Genomic DNA, 7,750 nt, shown 5'->3' on the forward strand with positions numbered 1-7,750 from the left:
ATCCACCAATCCTCCTGCAACCCTAGAGGACTCCCATCACACCCTCCTGCTTACCCTATTTCCCCTGTCTTTCTAGCCACACAACCATCCCCAGCTGCCAGTGAAATCCTTGAAACTCAAGTCCAACGCTATCACCTGAAACCCCACAGACAAAGCAGCAGGACTGAATGAATGACAGGTGCAGAATAATCTCATTTTTTCCTTTACCCTACTTAGGTATCTATCTGTCCACTCTTCTACAATGGGTATTTGATACTTGAGCCGTCAGAAAAGGATAACACACAATTTCAAATGATCCCCATACCTCTCCAGGCTGATACATAAACAGCATCAGCAGTGCAGACAAAATTTTGCCTGTCCCTCTAATCAAACTTCTTTTGTTTGTTTGTTTGCTGTTGTTTGTTCAAAATAGGGTTTCCCCGTACGGCCTTGGCTGTCCTGGACTCACTTTGTAGACCAGGCTGGCCTCAAACTCACAGAGATCTGCCTGCCTCTGACTCCCAGAGTGCTAGGATTACAGGCATGCACCACCATGCCTGCCTGCAAATCTTTTGTTTGTTTGCTTGTTTGTTTCTAATCAAACTTCCTTCTTGCCATTAATTCTCTCCGTGCTTTCCCTAAGCCTTTTTCCCTCCTTTCTAGGCCTGGAAAGATTGACCAGCGGTTATAGGTACTTGCTGCTCTTGGAGGAGACCCAGACTCAGCCCCCAGAACCCACATGGCAGTTCACAAGTATCTGTAAACGTCCCTTCCTCTTCTAGCCTCCACAGGTACCAGGTATGTATATGGTGCTTAGACATACATGCAGGCAAAATTCTCATATATAAAAATAAAAATAAATAAATATTCAAAATATACCTTTTTCTCTAGCAGCATAGGTAATATCAAGAACTAATGTAGTTTTATATCCTGCTGGGTTTCCGTCGTTTTGTCTATTTGGGTAATTCCTGTTCACCCTTCCCAAACCTCCAAGGCCACATTCCAATTCAAAACCTTCCCTGACAAGAGTGCTCACAGGAGTCAGATGCCCTGTTTTTTAGGGCTTTGTGTGTTTGTCTGGCACAGTCATTTGTGTGATTCTCCTATCCAGGATGAGAATGATAGCTGATCTACATAGCTAGCACTGCAGAAAAAAAAAAAAATGAGACAGGAGAAGAGAGCATGATCTTTGGTTGGGATAGTTTGTATTGGAGTCATCTGGAAACAGAACATGAAACAAAGGTTAGAATGTGTGAGAGAGGGAACTCCTGGGAAGACTTTAGAGATTTAGGCAAGCAAGAAGGGAAAGGGTAAGAGGCCAAGAGAAGGTGGGTTAAAGAGTAGCTTAGGCATGAGCAACTGGTGTCATCCTGCTGGGACCTCAGAGGCACCACATATGCCTTGGAGTTGTGTCCCCCAACCCCACACCCAAGGAGAAAGCTGGAAGGTTTACCCATGAGAATTGTTCCCAAGCATTGACTCTCCCAGTGTTTCCAGTTTGACCTGGGATGAGTATGTGGCCGCTGCCAGAGAAAGGTCTAGAAAGAGCCCCAGGTCCTGGAAACAGGGAGTGTCAGGGAGCCTCAGGGCAGGGTCTGCACTGACACCATAGTGTGTGACAGAAAGGCTGGGCAGTGTCTGGAAGTGTCTGCTTCAAGGGTGGAGGGAAGCATTTCCCTCAGTACATGGGTATTACCAGAAGGCTGGTTGACTAGTCCTCAGAGTTCCCCTCTGGCTTCCAAGGCATCTGGGGGACACAGTAAGGACACCAGGCTGTGGCTGGGCTGAAGGAGAAGGTGTCTCCTCCATCTCCGGCCCAGACTCCCTGCTCATGGTTCTAAGGACCACTGGGGCCATGTGGCTTCTCTCGGTGCTCTGTATCCTGCCCCACCAGGTGGCCTGAGGGCAAGCGGTGGGCAGGAGGCTGGAGTATTATCAGAGCTAACATGGTCTCTGGGGAGGCGTCACTTCCACTTACCATGGCACTTAGTGACACAGGCCATGGGATGCAAAGCGATAGCTGGTGCTGTTAGTCCATCTTTGGTCATCTTTCTGCAGACATGAGGCCTTGACAAACAGAGCTTGGGCTGGAGTGCACCTAGAATCCAAGGGGCTGAGCTCTGGGGGCACCTTCACAGTCTTTACCTCCAAGGCATTACAGGAGAAATTAAAGCAAGAGAAAAAGAGAGTCTACCTGTATTTCTCTCTCTCTCTCTTTCTCTCTCTCTCTCTCTCTCTCTCTCTCTCTCTCCTCCCTCTCTCCCTCCCTCCCTCTACTTCTATTTCTTTCTTCCTCTTCCTTTTCCTATCCTGATCTCTCTTTCCCCTCCCTCCATTAGGATAATAAATTTCTTTTACTGAAGCTGGTCTGCCCGGGGTTATCTGCCATTGGTCTAAGTTGTGTTCTAAATAAAAATAGCATAACAAGTTCCCTCAATACAAAATCTACAAGAGCTGAAATCTGTTTCCATCAGGGAACTTCCCACTAAAACTCCCCGGGGTTCTTAAAGCTTCTTATCTAGAAAGTTGTGGCACAGTCCTTAGTGTCTTCTCTGTCAAGTTCTAAGCCTGGCTGAGCCCCTGTAGTCACTGGCATCAGAGAGCAACTGTCCCTTGTTGACCTCCACATTAACACCATCTTCTTGGACCTCTGTTTTGGGTTCCAGCACTCTGGATTCAGCTACAGTCTAGGTGTCTCCAAGTGGAGACCCAGAGGCTGGTAACTGCCAGTGAGCAACCCAGAGCCCCGGGTGCCCCCTCCCAGACTTACACATCAGCTGCCTCTCCACAGTTGCCCTCAGTGTAGCTTACACTGTCTCCCTCTTTCTGTATCCTCAAGCCACTCAGCTTAGAGTCAGACTAACTCCTACTGTTCTCATTTCTAACCCTGTGCAGCTTCTGTAGACTCTAAATCATGTCGCATCTCTGCACCTCTAAAGTGACTTCCCTATTCCAAGCCATACCATCTCCTGTCAGGATGGCTGTGATAATCTCCAGGTGGCCTCCCTTGCTTCTCTCTAGTCCTTTGTGACTTGAATCCTCTAGGACTGCCAGGAAGACATTTTGGCAATACATTTATGTCCCTTTACCCCCCCACTCTCTTCCTCCTGTCTTATCTTTGGACAAAAAAAATCTAAAATTCTTCCCTAACCAACGGGATTTGCTTGCACTCATCTGGGGAAGCCCTAAAGACAGAGGTGCAAGCCATAAGGAGAACAAGAATGGCAGGTGGTACAGCAGAAAGGGGATCTGAGGCTTGATCAGGCTCTGAAGTTGTGGCCAAGGCCATCATTGGAATGAGATAAGCCACGAGAAGAAAAACAGCACACATGGCAAGAGACGAGCCAGGAAAGAGAATGGAAATGGTAAGTCCGAACACACAGTTCAGTCTTCTAGGAGGAACAGGGTTTCCTTTCTTTCTATGCCTGCCCAGACACATCCTTGGATGGCCTTAGCATGATCGTGAGAGTTACAAGTCAGAGGTCTGACACGGGGCTCCGGGCTCTCTCCAGGGCAGTGGGCTGATGGCCAGCTCGGCACTTGAGCTTTACCCATTTGGAAATATCAACGCAGATGGAAGCTAAGAAACCACTATGCACATTATATTGGACAGATACTCCGTAACTAGCCCTGGGTAGCACAGACTCACTTCCCAGAAACGGCAGAAATGCACCATTCTTGACTGAGTGTGAAATTCATCAAGCATTTTTTAAAAAGCACAAAAACATTGAGAATAGTTCACAGTGTGTAATAATTATTATATGAATACGCAGACCCCAGTCAGCCCTCCCGGCTAAATAGCTCATCCCTATGCCTCACAAGGCCAAGTCCTCGGAGTGTGTATTCCTGCACATACAGTCTACTGCAAAGGTAACCACAGTCCCAAACCTAGAACTCATTGTCCCTACCTTTTCATCAGCCATGATATTACCACCTATGAATTTATTCCCAAATAATGCATTGCTTGGTTTTATTATAGCTTATAATAATACATTCTTAGATTTATCTGAAATTATGGCATTTGCCCTGATTCCATGATTTTCACTGTGGTATATATTGATTCTTTGAATGGATGATCACAACTTATTTATTTATTTATTTATTCAGTGTGAAATACATGGAGGTTAGGGTTGTTTCCAGGGTGTATGTCTGTGCATGGGGGTGTTGGGAGGCGTATGTGCTTGTGTGTGTGTGTGTGTGTGTGTGTGTGTGTGTGTGTGTGTGTGTGTATTTTAAACAGTCCTATTTATAAACGTATTAAAATGTCTTTCAGCCACATTTACAGAAATTTCTCCAGGGAGTGATCTTGGAAGTGCATTATTGTTTTCTAGGTTTTGCTCAGTTTTATGAAGAGCTATCACACTGTTTTCTAAGTGATTGTACCAACTGCTGCTCCCTCCAGCAGCCAGTCAGGTCTTGCCTTCTCATCTTCCGGTCCTCAGTAACCTTGTGGTTTGTTATCTGGGCTGTTGACTCTTGGAGCTCTCCTGAGTGTGAGATGGTATTTTGTTGTGGTTAGTTTGCACGTCTCTGGCTGTACTGCCTGCCTTCTCCCATGCCTGTGGGTCCTCTGCATTTCTCTGTCTCTTTGGAAATGATGGCAGGTTGGCCCAGATGTCTATTATCTTGTTTTGATTTGCAGTAGCTCGTGAGGCGTGCTGTCTGCTCATCTTTCTGTGTTACGTGCAAGCACCTTTATTTGGTTGTGTAGGACTCTTGAGCTCTGTCCACTATTTTGTTGGTTTTACCACAATTAAATGCATCAGTCTTTTCTTACTGTTTATGTGTCTGTGTAATTTGGGAAGTTCTTCCCTTGCTGATGCTTACCTTCACTATATTTTGAGTTTTGACAGTTTGGGCCCTTCATAGTTATGTCTTTAATCCACTTGGTGGGAGTTCATTTGCGGAAGGGGTGTGGTAGGAATTCCACTTCGTTTTTTATGAGACTAATAGGTAATAAGTTATCTTGGTAAAATCACCAAGTAGTTACTTCTCTGCTCTACTGATCTATTTATCTGTCTGTAAGCATCTTGTACATCACCGCTCAATGACCATCACTTTATAGTCCTCTCCAGAGAAGATTTCTTCAGTGGAAGTGCATGGCTCCTCTTTAAATTTCATATTTCACTTGCAGAGTTCCATTGGGGGAAAACATTGCAGGTCAGCAGTGATTGTGTTGAATCTGAGGTCAGCTTGAAGAGAACTGACCTCTTCAGGGTGTTTGATTTTCTTATGCGAGAAAAGAGGACATTCCTCCATCTTCTTTGGTGTACAAAGCATTTTAGGGAGAAGCAGAATGGCATAGGGGCTAAAACACACACCTAGGAGTTGTGTGACCTGGGTTTTAATGCTATCCCCAGCACTGAGTGCCTGCAAACTCTTGGTTGCATCCCTCTGCCTGAATCTCAGTTTCCTCATCTTTAAAGTGTATCTGTGTAAGTGTAAAGTGTGTAAGATGCTGCTGCTGCTGCTGCTGCTGCTGCTGCCACCACCACCTCTGTTGATGGGGAGTGGGGGATGGTTGTACCTCATGGAACTGTTAAGAGGATTAATGAGTAAACAAACAGAAAGCACTTAGAATAGCACCCATATACCAATATTTCCCCTAAATCTATTAGAGACAAAGAATTTTTTGTTAGGCCCTCAGAACTTTAAGTTAGGCCCGACTAACTTCAACTTTCATGACCAAGAAGAGATAGAAACTGTGGGTTGTTGTTACAGCCATGAGTGCTGCTTTTGGAGTTAGAACTAAAAGCTGACTTCAGAGCCCCATGCCACTGCTTGTTTGCTGACTGATCTTCAGATTCAATTTCCCCATCTGTGAACTGGGTATGATGGTGCCTATCATGGAAGTTTTTCAAGGCTCTGTGATACCCGTAGGATTTACGGCCTCGAGGCTCTCTGTGGCTGCCCATTTGCCGCTTCTCAAGATCTTATCAGTCTAGCAGATTCCTGGACTTTATTCTGAACTACTGGATTGGGTGAGTCTGTATCTGGGGCCAGGAATCTGCATTTTTGTGGCATGGTTATGGTAAACACCAGAAGCCCTGACCTCCTGCCTTCCTTGATCTAACTTAAGGCCAGCAAAGAAGTGCTCAGCCTTCTTATTAGGAGCAAGGGATTAAACCCAGGCTCCCATTTACCAACTGCATCACCTGAAGCTGATGCGTGACTCAGTTTCTCATTTCTGAAACAAGATCATAACGAAATCTATTTCACTGGGTGGACAAGAGGTTTAAATGAACCAGCAAAGAGTCAGAGCAGTGCTAAGGGCATGCTAAACATGCATGGATCCCAGCGACCTGTGAGGTGGTTTTTTTATTCACTTTAGCACTTTAGTGCTTCTAGGCACTGCGCTTAGTCTGTTTCGCATAACGTTCAATGTTGGTATTAAATCTACTTCACAGATTAAATAGTGGGTCTGAAAGTGACCAAATGCTTTGTTTGGGTTGAAGGGATAGAGTGGGGCTGAGTAGGACTTGAGCCCAGGGCATATACTCTTTACCACTGTCCCATCACAGGGCTCAGCAACTTGCTGTTTGGTCCCCATCCTCCTCCATCACCCTCCCTGTCCACATTTTCCACTCTTAGGAGCAGGCTCATCCTTTTTGGCTTGCAATCTTGAAACTGATGCATTTCTGAACCCCAGTGATATCTACCTGTCAGCCACTGCATTCTTTAGCTCTCTTCCCTTTCAAGGTTCATGAACTCTTGGGCCTATCTCTTACACTTGCCTTAGAACCTACTCAAATGTTATACCCTTTATCCCCTACTCTTCCTCCCTGGGATGTTCCTACTTGCTAAGACTTTAACATCCAAAGACACCTTCCTTCCCTCCCCATTTCCCTCTTCTGCATCATCTTTCTCCAAGGGAACTGAGAAATAGAATCCCCCCTCACCACTCCCTAAGGATGGACATCACTACAGGTAGGCTCTAACGAACAAGTTTTTTGGAAAGGAGACTTTCCCCACCCCATCCCACCCCAGTCATCATGTGACACTCATCAGGTGACATTCTTCACACCAGGTGCTCTGGCTATAAAGGTTGTAGACCCAGATGAAGAGTATATAGATCCCAGAAGAGTCTTGATAGTGGCAAATGGAGGAGGGTCCAGATCAGGCAGGTTTCTCCGTGATAACAGAAACAGGATGGTTCATCATAGGCCATCAATGCCTGTGCTGAGGGGGTCATCTAAAATTCACACTTCCCTATGGAGAACCTCAAATTCACATTGCCTCAGAGGGGTGAGGCAGTGAGTTAACATCGGTCCTAACACTCAGTTCCACCATCATACTAGAACACACATTTCAATGGGAAAAGTGGGGAGAAGAAAGTGGTGAAGGGCCTGGGGTATTATGAGATGACTCAAGGCTGTCTTCAAGAATGGATATGTGTCCTCTAAGGACACAGTCACTGCAGGTAGATCCTCTATGGCCTGGCACTGAGACTACCACCTATGAATGTGTGTGCAGATTTACCATATGTTAGAAAACGTATCTGTATTTGTGCAACATATATCATACATGTATGTACATAATATACTTAGCATACACCATTAGACATTTCTATGCATATATTTTCCTAGAATATTAGGGTAGCCCAAAAGTTCTATCTAATATACATGTATTGTTCATAAATGTTTACACATATACATACATTTCTCTGAGTTTAAGAGCAAACTGAACTAATCATAAGTTAACTTCTTAACTAGTAAAATTGCCCATTTAACTACGCGAAGGATATTAAAAAGAAGTAAGCAGCCTTGCAAAA

This window comes from Meriones unguiculatus, chromosome 10 (genome assembly GCF_030254825.1).
Source record: "Meriones unguiculatus strain TT.TT164.6M chromosome 10, Bangor_MerUng_6.1, whole genome shotgun sequence".
Classification (NCBI taxonomy): Eukaryota; Metazoa; Chordata; class Mammalia; order Rodentia; family Muridae; genus Meriones; species Meriones unguiculatus.